The 16,605-nt window shown below is 34.2% G+C and overlaps 1 long non-coding RNA gene across 2 annotated transcripts in view; it reads left to right on the top strand.

Moving 5' to 3' along the window:
• Nucleotides 1–14,998, top strand: part of LOC146996351 (uncharacterized) — a 65,322-nt gene extending 50,324 nt beyond the window's left edge. For both annotated transcript variants that reach the window (XR_015042194.1, XR_015042193.1), the window contains exon 4: nt 13,203–14,998. This is a non-coding gene — a long non-coding RNA (uncharacterized LOC146996351). The remainder of the gene's footprint in view (nt 1–13,202) is intronic.
• The last annotated feature ends 1,607 nt before the right edge of the window (nt 14,999–16,605 follow it).

Below are 16,605 nucleotides of genomic sequence, written 5' to 3'. Positions count from 1 at the left end.
GAAAATGGATTATGCGCGATTTTGGTTTGTTTTAGTTTAATTTGATTCCGGCAAAGCACTTGAGGGCTATCTGCCTAAGGAGAGAGATGACCTTCCTTGAGGACTTTCTTAGGTAAATTATCTCGTTACACATGAGGTTTAGTTTGTGGGATTATAGCAAAGCCTCAAGGGCTATCTGCTTAAGAGGAGGGATGCCTCCGCGGGGGGACTTTTTAAGGTAAACTGGCTTGTATACACGTGTATACACGTACGTGTATACAAGCCACGAAAACGCCCATGCGGCCAGCGGCCACGAAAACGCCCATGCAGCCAGCGCATTCGCGGTCTTGGAACCTCGGATCGAACTACCAGTGTTCAGCGACTTTACCGCTCTGTCACTGGTGGGATCTCGTTACACATGAGGAAAACTAAAAAAAGTCTCTGCAGCCAGGCCATTTACTGGGATTCGAACCTCGGACAACAATCAGTATTTAGCGGTCTTACCTGCTCTGGCATTGTTAGGTAAGTGAATTCGGTCTTGTTAAACATACGTTAATGAATCTTATGACAGCGCAACTTTGTTAGAATTAAGGCACCTAATATCGTTAACAATTGTGTCTCAGTATCAACAAACTATGCTAATGTAAAATAATCCTTTGCCATATTTATAAAAGTTTTTGCTGACAAGACGACATCGTATTAAAATTTAAAAAAAGGTATTTCAATAAGAATGACATGATTTTAAAAACGAAATGGCAGCCATGTTTAAAATGTTATCTTTGTCACTCATTGTCGCCCTGTTTGTGTTCAGTATGCTGAGAATTCAGATTCATCATGGCTAAATATATGCTTTAAGAACATTAATTTGGGGCAAAAAAAAATTATTTTCTCAGATGAAGCTTATTTCTGCTTCATTGGATATGTTAACAAAATAAAATTGTTGTTCTTGGTGCAAAAACAATCCATAAGAGATTCACGAGAAGGCTTGTATTGGGAAAAGTTATTGTATGGTACAGTTTATGGTACACCATACAACATCATCAGAGCAGTCCACCCCCCCAAAAAAATAAAAAAACGAGGGAGGAGATGAAGCCACAGTAATTGGTGAGTAAAATTGATTGATGACAAAAACATTTTTTATGGCCAAATTCGAAGGACATTGATTTAAGGGACATGTGGTTCCAGTAAGATGGTGCCACATTTCACACTGCTGACGCTGCTATCGTATCGACAATAGCAAAAATTTTGGCGAAAAGTCAATTTCACAAAATGCATCTGTTAATTGGTCTGGCAGAAGTTGTAAATTTAACTCCTTTTGTTATTTAAAATCAATGGTCGATGCGAACAAACCACGAACTCTGCAGCATTAAGAATAAACATCGAACGTAACATTCGTGACATTACGCCGAGTTCTTGCATACAGTCATAAAAAACTAGATTCATTGAAGTTACTCGCGTGCGCTAAGTCGAGTCACTTAAATGGTGTTTTATTCAGAACATAATGCCATAAATTGTACTTCAAAATAATATGAAAAGTTTGGTTGCATCTGAAATAGTTTTCAATTTATTTCATTTAAAATCATACCATTCTTACTAAAACATCTTTTAAAAGCACCGTCACTTTAATTGAAAGCTTGATTCCTTGTAACAGTAATTTCAACACTAGCAAAATTTGCTATTAATCAATAGATTAAAAAAAAAGGTAAAACTGCAATCTGAAAACTAGAGGCTATATCTTTTTCTTTTCTTTTTAGTCCAAAGGAGCTTTGTCCCTGAAGGACTATCGTTTTCTTATTGCGATTTTGCGTTGGTTCACTATAAATGTCCGTTTTCACTTTTCAAACTGTTGCCACAAAAATGTTACTCCTGCATTATATTTGAAGAAATTATATAATGAAGAATCTACATAAATGTATGTATATTTATCGCAGTGTGATCAAACAACGGTACATAAAGCCATAGAATTTTGAATGACGTAATTCTCCTATGAAATTGGGCATGTTAACAAACTGAAGAATTTAAAAGCGAGCCATAGCAACGTTGTTTAAAAATAAAAAATAAAAAATAAATAAATAAAAATAAATTTAAAAAAAACTTTTTATCTCCAGAGCGTGAGTGTCTGTATCGGAAATTCTAAAGATATGCTCAATTTTAAACTAGTTTGCGATATTGCTGTTATACTGAATTGTATGGTTTAAGTGACAAGAACGTGATATTTTATAAATAAATGTAACAGATAAAATGTTTAAAAAACGCCCCTTTGGACGTAATTTAAAATCTGAAACCTTGAGATTTTTTTTTTAATTCTTTTTTTCTTTCAATTGTCTTTTAAGCTTCATTATTAAGCAAAGTTTTAATAATTAGTCCAAAGGGGCAATTTGCCCTGAAAGGCTATTAATTTTGATTTGGCATTTTGCGTTCAAAACTTTAAAAAGCTGTATCACTTTTCAAATCGCTGCCACCATATATTATGACCGTGTGTTATATTTAAAGAAATTAAATAATGAAGAATCTGCATAAATGTATCTATGTTTCTCGCATTGTGATAAAACAGCGGTACCTAGAGCCATCAAAATTTGAATAACACAATCTTCCATAAAATATGGGCATGCGGAAGCCCTAATTTCAATTTGAAAATTTTTTTATTATCGATTTCATATTTTGTAACACTTCAATAAATTTTTGATTAAAAAACTAAACGGTTTCAAAGCGAGTAATGGCGACACTGTACGAAAAAAAAAAAAAAAAAAAAAAAAACATTTTTAATCTCTAAAAGCGTGAGACTCTGTATCGGAAATTCTAACCATATGCTCCTTTTAAAATTAATTTGCAATATTGCTGTTGAACTGAATTTTATAGTTTGAATACGTATAACATGGTATTTTATAAGTAAAGGTAACACACAAAACGTTAATAAAACGCCCCTTTGGACGTAATTTAAAATCTGAAACTTTTCAGATTTTTTTAAACATATTTTATTTTTTAATTTTATTTTGTTTTGTTTTTAATCATTTTTTGAGACTTTACCGATAAATATTTAGAAGCATTAGACTGTAATCTGATGGATCAGGCTGCAAATTTTTTTTCGTAGATCATGCTTTTGTTTATCTGTTGAGTCAAATACGCTGCAGCGTCTAAGCACCTGAAACAGGTAATTATAGTTTTTCTTGTGGAATTTGAAAGAAGAATTTGCGCGAGGATTTAATTTCTGCTTCGGTAAATTGTTGACGCCTCGTTTGGTAGAATTAACCCTAGCCCCTTTCTTCCCCCTCAGTTCAAGCTTCGGTAAATTTTCAGTTCTTTTTCATTTGGGGCGGCTAAATATCATTCTGCAGAATTAAAAAAATTGGGATCAGAATGTAGATGTAATTGAAGGTATTGGTTTAAAAAAAGAATGTCCTTGTAATCCCTAAAAATGGACTATTGGTTTTACAAATAGAAACCTTTTTACCCACTTTCTCTCTCTTGTTTGGAGGAATATAATTGATTTAATGAAGAAATTTCATTGATAGTTGAGTAAAACGTATTTGTAACTCCTTTTACCTATTTTGTTTCTCAATTATATCAGTTTTCTGCATAACAAGTACGTTATTTAAAATTATGATGCTATTCACTGAAGCCGGACACTTACAATTTAATGCATTCGTCGGGATGGCTAATACCACTTAGTCCCTTAACCATCTCATCATCAAGAACGTGGCCCATTGTGTATCACACAATTTTAAACCCAACAAAACGAGAGATTTCTGACCAACTTTAATGGAGAACATCCGGTTTACTCCACTGGGTAGAGCTCTTAGCAGCGTTTGTACGCATAGCTAACGTGTCCGTCGAGCAGTGTAGAGTTGAACGCTTCAAATATATATAACTCTCTCTATAGGGGAAATAACATAAATCAGTGAATTCATATTTAAATAATATTGCATCTTATTATACTAACACTATGCCATGTTGTATCGCATGTGAGAAGAATCATCCCGATTGAAAGATGGCTATAAAAAGATGATTAATGGAAATCAGAAGTTGACACTACAGGCAGAGAGAATGAAAGAAGCATAAAAAATGCAGTACAGTTAAATTATATACATCGTGTTAATAAAGTTTTGTTACTTTGAATATGATGTATTAAAAGGGTGTTTCCTGTGTACTTCAAAGTGGATAGGTCACAAATTTGATTCCACTTTTATAATGAATTTTTAACTTTCTATAAATAATTTGGTGCTCTTCCCCACACTTGAGTCAAGTTTTTCACTCTCGTCCCAGTTCTGTCATGCAACTGTTAATGCCATTTGAGTTCAATTGACCGTTAATGTCCCATAACGCCAACGATTGCAATGGTGTCGTGACAGAACCAAAAGAAATGAATGGCACTGAAAAGTGTACAGCGACGAGTCTGGCTTCCATTCTCCCAACAATAGTCACTTGACAAGAGTTTGAAAACGGCGTAGAGACAGGTCTAATCTCTTTGCGAACATCATACTGTTTAACAACGCAACATCAAGGTTTGGCAGGAGACAGCCATAAACAGACTGCTCGTATCAGGAACAAAGTGACAACGCGACTGCATATGAGCGATATGCTGTAGCCTGTTGCTTCCCTAACTTCAGTGTCTGCCGCCCAAGGTATAATAATTTGTGACACTGACTGCCGTACCGATGGGCCTCTAATCTGAGAGAAGGCATGGATGTTTGTAAGTCTTCTCGACTGGTTTATGATAGGAGAAGAGTGGAAAACTCAGCAACTCAGCCCTCATCCCCCGTGTTTCTCCCCGGAGAGTTCTCTATCAAAATTGGAGTAGAGCTTAATAGTTAGCAAGGCCATGCAATATCAAAAGTACCTCCAAGAATGCGCATTTTTCATCCTTGATTAAAACAGTTCCCTCAGCGGTTGCAAAATGCTGCTTTTTTGCAAGCGAATGCCCCACCGCAATCAACAACAGACAAGCCCTGCTGCGTACGCACATGTTTTCTTGGCCACAGAGGTCTCCAGATCTGACGCCGATTACGTGGGTCTGGTATGACCCAGCCCATGGGGAGTCATAAGCTGGCATAACCTCATTTGGAGGTCGAACTGAGGAGGATAATTGAAAGCATGTGATCATTCCTCCGTCAGGGCATTTTCCGTCCCCTGATTTCATCTGTACCTCGAAGAGTTGCCTCTTGTCTCGCCGCAAGAGGTGATCTTACTTTCTGCTGATCACCCTGAATCGTATTATATTATCTTTTTTTTAATTAAATAGCATTTACTTATATACGCATTTCTGTCTGTAGGCGAATTTTCATAATACACTTATCATGTACTTTCGTCACTTATTCCTTCATAATACTGCATTTTCTTTGCCAGACAACGAATAAAAATAGAATTATCTGTTTCCTTCTTCACAAATGAGAGAAAATACTCTTCAGAGTTGGGAAAATTTAGCTTTAATGAATATATCAATACAACTGGGACAGAAATGAAGAGGTTAATACATTAAATTGTTAAGAATCAATAGATAAAAGAAATAATTTTTCCAAAAAATGTTTCTTATAATAGAAGTGAGAGAGCTGATAGGTATTTTTATTTCACAGATGAAATGGAGATCTGAAAAATAAATGAGATATTTCCGATCTTAAAAAAAGCAGCTTGTAACATAGTATTTAAATATCCAAATGATACAAATACTGCAGAAATTTCTTCAGAAATATTTAATTTAAAAACCGACCCTAATTCTGGACACCAAAACAAAGACATGATTGGCTCTTTTCAAAGAAAATTCGCAGATATAAGTTTCTTCAACCGTATGCAATTACAGGAGCTGCAGTGCTTTCAGTAACTGTTGTTAGCAAAGAAAGAAGCTGCAACAAACTAATGACAATAAAAAATTATGAACGTTGTGGCCCCAAGAAAAATTTAACATGGTTATTATCTCAACAAGACATGAATCAAGTAATAAAAGTAGATTTTGAAAAAAGTGTTGATTTTGTATCTTTAAAAAATACACTTGAAAAGTGTAGTGCAATATTTTATATTATTGTACTAGTATTTTTACCATTGTACTGTTTATCAATGAAGTATTTTTTAATGTAGTTTATTTTAAAAACTATAAATCTTCTTCGTGAATATATTAAGCTGCGATTAAAATTATTATAATAGTTTCGATTTTAAGAAAGCAAAATTATGTTGCTGATTGACTCATATTCTGTAACGAAACAAACTGCTAGCGTTCCGATACCCATTGCTGAGTTAATTAGAACGAGCCTCTCTTTTTTTTTTTTTTTTTTTTTTGGAGTAAATGTGCAAATAATTTAATTTATAGAATCTCAGCGTTCTCCCATGAATAACGTCCGAGAGGACAGACATATTGTAAAGTCAGCCCTACAAAACCCTACAACCACATCACGGGCCATTAGTCAGGACATGGGTTTGTTTGTAGCACGCCCAGTATCCGCTCTTACGGTGCGTCGACGTTTGCAGCAGCGTGGACTATCAGCACGGCGGCCATTACTTCGGCTTTCCTTCACAATGCAACATAGAGAGAGAGAGACGGCGACTCTGATATGCCAAACGACAAAGCTGGATACAGGAGTGGCATAATTTCGTCTTTTTAGATGAGTCCCGGTTCCGCGTGCACTATTCTGATGGCCGTATACGTATCTGGAGGCCGGAGGAGGAATTTCTGCAATTCGCACATCGCCTTCTAGTATTGGATATCGGCATAAGGACCCTGCACCTGGTGTGATGGTTTGGGCAGCCAATGGGTACACGACACGCACATCTCTAGTTGGATAGCCGGTAATTTGAATGCAGATCGGTACATTTCTGACATCTTACGTCCAGTGCTTGTGTCCTATCTTCGAGCCCCGCCAAACGCCATCTTCCATCAAGATAATGCAAGATCACATGTTGCACGTCGTATTCTGACCTTCCTCGCTAGACAGAGCATTCGCTTGCTGTCCTGGCCTGCATGGTCTCCAGATCTGTCACCCAATGAAAATATCTAACATATCTGGTCATGGGTTGCTGAGAGGCTGGCTCGCCACCCCACTCCGGCTAATAAGATTGATAAGTGTGACACAGACTTGAAGCAGCATGGAATGAGTTGCCCGTTTCTGTCATCCAAGCCCAATTCGACTCCATGCCTAACCGGGTAAGAGTCGTTTTAGCTGCCAGGGGTGACCGCTGCTTCTACTATTTAGCCCCCCCTGTTATAGATATCTTATTTTGTATTTGCTTTCCTTCATGGTGCTGCAATTTTGATGGCCAGCAGTAGTGTATATTTCTCATTCAATTAATTCAGTTCTCACTTCGCGACAAAGCAAAAATGTATAAAAACTCAAAACATCTTCATTAAAAATTGTACAATACAGAAAAACACATAACAGCAAATACAGTAAAAGCAGTTTAAAAAACAATTTTTACAATTAAAATTAGTGTTTCTACTCAAAGAGAAGCAATTCGGCTAGAGGGCAAAGAAGGCAGATTTTTCGATGCACAAAACAGAAAGTTTACTTTTGATCCCACTCGGCAAAAATACATTGAAGGTGTAGAAACTGACTTAATTCACTTATCTATTGAGTTTCAAATGTAAGCAAATGGCGTTTCGTCAAGTTTAATTCGCCATTTAAACTTTTAAATTGTTCCTAATTCTACAGCTATTGCATGCAGATTAACTAAAGACATAAATATCTTAACGGGAGCATAAAAACCGCATAATTTTAAGTCAAAAATGTTCAATTTACCAATATATAAGAATAAAAAACTAAGCTTAGCCAGGTAACAGAGTGGGAATGTATATATTTATATACGATTGGTGCAGCCGAAAAAGGGAAGTGCATAACTGCGTGTTACAGCAGTTGTAACACGCAGACCCATATACAAAATTTTAATGTTCTACAACTACTCATTCTTGAGTTATGCGAGATGCCTACCTACGTACGTACGTGCAGACGTCAAGAAAGAAATCTCATCTGAATCCGTTTTAAATCCAGTCCTTTATTTCGCACAAGGAAGTAATAAGTATAATTTCTTATTGAAACAGTACTTCTGTACTTTAAATTCTCAAAATCAAAACTTTCAATCACCAGGGTCATGAGAACTTGGCTGTTCTCAGTTCCTGGTTGGGTGGTAAGGATCATCAGTAATAAATTGTGACAAATTATAACTCAGGATCATTGTGAGAATAAGTTTTTAATTTCTTTAGACAAGCATGTAAAAATGCGGAAGAAAAATTAATGTACGGGCGGCCAGGAGCCCCCACATCGTTCAATAGGACTTTCAGAACTCCCTCTTCTAGGAAGTAATTTCGTATTATTTGCATTTTTTTTTTTAAAGCCCAGAAGGTCTCTTAGTCACGAAATTGCATTTCGAGACTAACAGGGTTGGATACCGCAGTCTTCCTCCCGAATATGAGCACCTAAAAGCCCGAATTTAGAACTTTCATATTTTCTAAAACTTCAACGAATTTTTGATAAGCAAACTCAACGATTTCAAAGAGAGCAATGATAAAACCTATTTAAGGAGGGGGGTTAATATTTTTATCTCCGGCGCGCGAGACAGTATATCGAAAATTATCTCGGTTAGATAGTTAGCTGCTTATTTACATACCTCTTGATAATGGCTTAATCTGGAATGCAATTTCAAAGATTTTAAATCACTTTTTTTCTCTTTTGCATTTTAAATTCCTAAACTGATAATGAAATTTCACTCGATAAGATATTTAACAGGCATTAAATAAGATATTTAACAGGTAACATAAACTCATTTTTAACCTCTTGCATCTCACAGAAAATGGCGATATTATAACGAATATTCACTATAGCGGAAAATTATTTTAATATCCCCTCATCAATCCAGTTGTTGTAAGAAGCAACTCTTATAACGAATGACCATTATAACAAGCGTTGAATGTACGAAGATTTCCAACATGTTTGTCATACAACTGAGATACATAAATATTTACCTTCCATTTCAGAGAAAATTAAAAGCCAAAAGCAGCAGTGAACTGTTTTATATAACAATGCATATTTTCTCGAAAACATGTAACGATACAAAAAGACTTTTTTAAAAAAAAAAATTGAATGATTCTGTATTCGCATAATAGTTTAATAGATTTAGGAGTTCTCCGTACATCTTATAGCCTACAATAATTTTACCCCAAAGCTTTTCTTAAGAGTAGATGCAGCCTTTATCTATCTTTCCATAAATGTTAATGGCTTTTTCCATAAATGTTAATGGTTATATATAATTTTTTTCATATTCATTTGTATTAGAGATATTTTATATATTTACAGTCTAGCCGGAGCCGAATAAGGTACTTATCTAAGAGAGAAAAGAATAGGGTACTTATCTCATAAAGAAAAGAAAGGAAGGGCGATATTATTCTTCATTAACTACTAACAAAAAAAAACGATATACCGAAATATTTGCGTATTATTCGAAGAAACAGGATAACTGCGAAATTACTCGATATCCTAGAATTTAACAGCAAAATTTTAAAATGCAAATATCAAATTTATAATTCGACGGTGCTCCAAATATTACTTCCCCCCGTTTTTTAGAGGATTGTTTAGGCGTCGCTTAATGTGATCACGTGTGTCCACAATTATTTTCATATTAACCGAATGATAAAATTAAACGATGAGGAAACGAAATGTCTTTAGCTAACAAAGAAATTTAACTCATTTAAAATAAATATAAGAGAAGCATATAAATAGGTACTTTCATAGCATTTTAAATAGGAAAAGGTAAAAATTGTTTAAGAACGGTATTAACAGTGCCTTTAATGCAAAAGTTCATTTCTGAACGGATCATAACGTTTTTGGAAATTATTTGATAGTTATGCTGAATTAAGACACTAACACGCCGAACAAATACTAATTCAGAGGTCAAACAACAAAAATCAGCGTTATATTTTCAAATTTGAAAATAGTGATTTTTGTTGTTTGACTTCTGAATTAGTTATACTGAAGTTCTAATCTTAATATTTAGATGGTATTTCTCGTTGAAAGAAAACATGCCAATATGAAATTGAAAATTAGGGGAAGAAAGCAAATTTAGGTTTTTTTTTTTTTTTTTTTTTTTTTTTTTTTTTTACTAGGAGTAACGAAAAGGTGGGAAATTTTTTTTGCTCCTGAAGAAGAGGGATCTGTATCTAACCACTCTCAAAATTACCAACCTTATTCAATACCTATGCTAGACTGAACGTACATTTATATTTTTTGCTTAATTTTAAATGATTAATGTCGAAGTCTGGCTGTTTGGTTGTGACAGTCGTAACCTGTCGAAATCTGGCTATTGAATGATTAAAGTCGAAACTTGGCTAAAACGTAACCCTTTCTATTATCTGTCACTTGTTAGTTTTTATAATCTGTTTTCCCCTTATTTGGCGACTTTACTTTAGTTAAAAAAATTATTCTATAATATTTTGATCATATTTACGGAATGGTTAATCACGTAAGTGAAGTATTTTCCATGCTTTTGTATACAAAGGGGCGGAACTTAGGTAATTTAATAGCAAAGCCAAATGATAACCTTTAATCGCGGTCGCAGTAAGTGGCGGTCTACTGCAGAATACAGATTTATTCACATACACGCGTATAATTTTTTTCAGTTGCAATTTTTACTGCGTTGCAGATTCACTGGAATGAAAATAATCCAATATCTTATGTTACAATCGCTCTGTCAAAGTTTTTTTTAAAAAATAATTTGAATAACACCTTTCCGAGAATTGAAATTTTCTTTTAACTCATTTATTTTTAAAACATTTCTTATTTTACAGGAAAGGGGTTTGCGGATGGAAACAACAAGCAAAACGAAAAAATAGGGAACGAGGGGTTGAAAAGAACGCTACATAGCCAATACTTTTTCGTGATTCTTTACTTATTAATATCCCACTTTACCAATGACTGCCGCGTGCGACGCCTTATAACCACGGAATTCGTACGTAAGGTCAGAATAGGAAGAAAGATGGAATGAAAAAAAGTTAAGACAGTCGTTAATTTCACGCACCCCTGCGTCCTTCGAACGGACTGCCCGCTGTCCACCCCTCACGGTTTTACGAGCTTTTCTGGATCTCCGGGAGGGCCGTAAGATGACGCTTTTTTATGTTCCCGCACTTAGGCGGTCGTCTTTGATGTCATGCGGACAGTAAAACTGAAAGAGGTCATTACACTGGCCTGTAAGGAAAAGCAGTTTTTTAGGATAGTATCTGTAGTCAATAACAGATGGCACCACTTCATGTTGACAAACGGGAAGAATTTATTACTTATTTTTCACGAACATTGTTGTCATCATGCCGGTTTTACCCGGACAAGTCGGTTTATAGACTCATGATTCGGATTAACTATTAATTTGTCTGATTTGAATCTGTGAAATTATGATGAAATAAAATAAATCTTTGCAAGTATGCTTTTTTAACGAATAGTAAATATAATCCCCATCCATACTTATCCCAAGTTAGAAATAACAGAAAATGTAATTCTGGAATTCGAACCTGCAAATGCTATAAAGCGAATATGACAACTTCAGTTTAATTTCTATTTTAGTAATTAATGGTAAATCAAAAAGTTCTGAATGCGTGTACAAATTACTTTATGTTTAATAAATGTATAAATTAAGTAAATTTCACAATTTTTGTGTTGCTGCTGTGTAAAGCTTTTGTTTAACTGAGATAAGTATAAATTTTTACTTCTGAATTTCTTCATAAAACAAAAGCAGACAAAGCAGTTTATTAATTTTAAAATTAAATAATTAATTCAATATTTGTAATAAAAATTAATAAATCACAAAATAAATTTTAAAAATAATAATAAATAACAAATATAATAATGAAAAATATTTAAAATTAATAAAAGAAGGGTATATTTATTTTCTTAAACATCTAAGGTCAGTAATTCTGTAGACGTTATGTGGTCTCTTCTGTTCTGTACAAGCAACACTGTTCATACATGAAAGAAAGAGAAGCAGAGGGTATTTAAAGACTTTTATATATTAGTCATGGTTCTAGAAAAATACTGAAGTAAAATCTTTATTATTATACAACTTTTTTTTTACTCAGAATTAAGACCTTATTTGTTTAACATCCAATATATTTTTTCTTTTGAGTTACGTTGAGTTTGTTATAAAACGAAAGCAGTTCAAGGCTTTTAAACCAAAATATTTATCATTTTCACTTTGCCATGAATGTGAACCAGTTTCCTTTAAATCCGCCACAAAGTCAGTTTTGTCAGAGCAGAATTATATTAATCATGCATTTATGCCAGTCTCTCTTAACATATTGATCCATCTTAGTTTTTGTAGCTCATTAACTGTCCTTTCCGTAACTCTTTATCACGAGGAAAAAGCAGAATGCAAAAGCTGCCTGCCTGGATATTTTCAATTAGCTGAGAAACCTGACCTTGGATTTCAGACGGAACATTTAGTATTCATAAACATTTAAAATGCAAAGAACAGTAAAGCCAAGAACAATGTCACTGATTAAATGGTTAAGCGAGGAAAGCTGTATCAATGCAGACTTTTAATTCCTATCATTACTTCACAAAGCTTAAGAGGGCAGAAGTGTGTAACTAGGTACGTGCAAAAGTTTTTGTGTTTTTATTGCAGTAACACTTTTTGGCGTTGGAAATTTTTGCTTGCGCTTAATTGTCAGTGGCACGGCAATATGGGAATGAATGTCCAGTGTTTCATGTGGTAAAAGGCACTGACACAAGCATTACTTTTATATGATTAACGAGAGGGAAGAAAATGAAAAATTAAAAGAAGTACATCCTCCGTTATCTTTTATCTGAGTCTTATCGAGAATACAGTTCGTAGAATGATATAATTCCAGCAAAATATCACCTTTTCGATGACGTTTTGCGTTTTTCAGAGACAGAACCTAACTATGTAGAGAATCTTCGTAATGGATCGCGAAACATTTTCTGTGACAAAAAAGAGAAATTCTACAAGAGGTAAATCTAAAATTTTCTCGATAATATAGCAGTAGATTATAGACAACAGAAACGAATGTAATATAGATGATAGCCAATTAATATGTTCTGATACAATGAAATGGAAGTCTTTTGTTGGAAAACATAAGAAGTTTTGCACAAACGGAATAGCAAAGTGATTACAAAAGTATGGGTAGAGTGACAAGTTTTGGTGGATGGCGATGAGTTTTAAAGTACTTTTTTATTTATTGCCATTAATTCATGGTTGTTCATTCATTGTGACCATTACTTCATTATTACATCTTTTTCTTTCAGGAACCTTCTTTTCCTACACCCTCTCCACCCTCTTCCCCAGAGCAACTATACGCATAACAGTTTCGAGACTGCAAGACTTGGGAATCACCGAATGTGGCTCAAAATAACTTTGGAGAATTGCTGAAAAGAAAAGATTTTCTTCAGCGAAACGGAAACCATTGACAGTTATTTGCTATTAAAAAGTTTAAAATATTTGCACCATTTCTGAAAAGTAGATATATTAATATACTATTGAAATAAAATAACTGACCCTTGAAATTAAGTTTCCGTTTTGTTAAAATAATATTATATTCATGACTGAAATGATTTGCTTAAAATATCGAATTTTTAAATACAAAAATCGACTCTTCGAGTAAATCAGTTATGCAGAGGAAAGAAAATTATCCAAACTTCGAACTATCAAAACTAGTCTCAATGAATTTAGATAATTGCCATTTTCCAGGATTTGTTGGAAGTTCATACAAGAGAATATTCTTTTAGAAGTGCATACTCACTAAATAAGTAATATAACAATCTAAACAGGAATGAAGCAAGCATAATATAAAGGATTTGTTTCATTGGTATGCAAATTAATTGTGATATGTTTTGTTTATGAAAGTTTATGAATAATTTACAGGTTAGCTTGTAAAAATTTATCGTCAATTACATGAAACGTCAACAGAAAGTTTTCTTCATGTAAGATAGTAAGAAATAAAACTGAAAAAAAGCTGTGCGAATGAGTCATGCGAAAAAAGATATTTAATATTTTTCAATTTCGGTTAAATAAAGTAAACCTTTCCGCGGCAAGCATCTCCCTAACGAGACCACCTCTAAAAGTGACCAGTATTTATGAGACTATTAGTAAACATCCTCAGTGAGCATCAACTTTTTCCAGGAACCATTTTCGTAGAAGATCAAAACCGTCTGCGGTCATGGATGTTCGTCTTTAAGAGGGCTCACTGTATATTTATATTGTTACTTTTTTTTCCTTTTCTTCTTCTTCACGTACGTTCTTCTTCTTCGCTTTCGTGGATTTGAAGTGAATAATGACAATAGCACTTCATGAAGTATCGAGACAAACTTTATTGGCAATTATTCTCAGGACAGCTCCAAATTCACGTTTTTACATTTGTCGAAGAACTACTATAAACACGCTGTAACAATCAGGGGCACAGCCCTCAGGCAATCAGGCTATAACGGTGAAGACAGTTTCACAGCAAAGCACCAGGGTACAGCTCCCGACTCTGCTCGGTCGTTCTCGGAACTCTACGTACTCTCGAAACTCTCCACGCTACAACTCGCGATGCTCTCGACGATACACGAGAGTACAGCTAAGCACACTCTAAGACAAAACTCGACGATGCACTAACTCGCGATACATTAAAAGACTCTCTCGATGCACTCGACGACCAACTCTGCGCCAGACTTCGAGATACTCGCTCAATGACTGATTATCAACTCTCTAAACTCCGCAAGGACTAACTGACTCTCCGTCTACCAGCAGGGTTTATATAGCTTTTGGCTTGTGTTCGAGAACATTCTGGGCTAAACCAGTTTGAATTCATTTCAGAAGTCTCGCCATATGTGATAATCTCGATATCGATCGATTGTCGATAATATCGCCAAATGTGACAACTCTGCCTTCCTTTGTCATTTTATGGCAACCCTAAACCTGCTTTGCGCGAAAGCTATCCCACCGCGCCTGGAGATTTCGTAACAATATTATACATACTAAGTAAGTGTATAAATACGTTCTCATAATGAGACCAATATTCTATTTTGATCCTTAACATAAAATTCATTTTACTAAAAATGGAACTTCGTTTTCAGCTGTCTTTATCTGGTGGTGATGATAAAAGTTTCTATTATTCACATATTCATTAGTCACAACGACGATTCAGAGTTAAAAAAAAAAAAAAAAAAAAAAAAAAAAAAAAAAAGAGTTTATATCCAATGTTTTTAGATATTCTGTATAACAGAACACGGAAAAGAGCTCGTATCCAGTTTATCTTAAAAGAAAAAAAAAAAAAAAAAAAGTTCATACAAAAAGATATATATATATATATTCATGTTTTATTCCAGTATATTTTATCCCAACTCTTCTTTTTTTTTTTATAAGAACTGGGTATGAATTCTTTTCCATGTAACAGCGTAGCCTTGAAATAGGGGGAAACATAGGTATGTCTTAGTGCCTGAAATATACGTCTCTTATCTAGTGTTCATATCCAATTTTTTTTTTCAGATGAATTGGACTTGGACTCCTTTTCGTGGTCCTTATTATTATTTGATATGGAACTGGATATGAAATGTTTCTCACACTCTCTTATCCAGAGTGTGTTGTAATGCATCTTTTGTATAAAGTTGAAAGTTTGAGTTAACACTGCTTGGGAGAGGCGAAAAAATGCTGGTACCTACACATATCTAAAAATAATAAGTATAATGAATATAACTCATGAACAGCTAACTGAAGTTCCATTTGTATTAAGAAACGATTATTTAGATATATGTGAGACAATTACAATTTTGAAATCATGGTAAGCTGCAAAATCGTGGTGCATCACCACGCTTCATTTTTGAATATTTTTTCAAGGTGCTTATTTGTCGATAATCAACTGCAAAAATAAGTAAATTGTTCCTTTTCTAGAAACACTGAAGACTCAACTTTGAAAGGTCTTTGTAAGTAAACTTTTATTTATTTGTTTATTTAGTCATTATTTTCAAAAGTGTTCATACAGAAGGAAAACTTGATAAATTTCTCATCTGTTGAAGTCTTAGTTAATTGAAGTAATTCATAAGACTAAAAGTCCATGTACATACAAATTTGAAAAATTTAACTTACTGTACTTAATGTCAGTCAAAATGCATTACTTTATCAATATTATGTTCATTGAAAGCTTCCCGAGAATTTGTAAACGATCGAAATAGCAGACCACCCACGAAGGGAGAAATTCGAACGAACGTGCTCAAATGTATAACCTAGTCACGATTTAATTTTCGTCGGTTGTTTGACCTCTACACCCGTGGAAGAAATTATCCACTCATCACTTGAGGTCAAGAACGAAAGTCTTGAATTATTGCATTTCTTTCCTGTTGAAGAAATAGAACTTTCTAATAGTATAGTGGCGACATCTTTTAACTAATATGTAATATAAAATGTAATACGAAAAGATGCTGCTACAATTCAATGGATAGAGGGCAAAATTTTGTTGCATTAATAGAAATTTTTCCACAAATTTTTATCAAGTGTGCATATTATCGATTGAAATTACAAATATATGTGTAACGACATGCAAAAGAGTAACATGCAAAAAAAATAACATGTTCAAAAATGCTTACATTTAGCGTGATATGTGGCGCCATCTGTTGATTATGTTGGCTAAAAAATAACACATTATTTGGGTAAACATCAACGCTAACAGCATTA

The sequence above is a fragment of the Stegodyphus dumicola genome, chromosome 7 (genome assembly GCF_044657685.1).
Source record: "Stegodyphus dumicola isolate Sdum_Otavi_A_Nest chromosome 7, ASM4465768v1".
NCBI classification, from domain to species: Eukaryota; Metazoa; Arthropoda; class Arachnida; order Araneae; family Eresidae; genus Stegodyphus; species Stegodyphus dumicola.
This window is presented reverse-complemented; position numbering and strand designations above follow the sequence as displayed.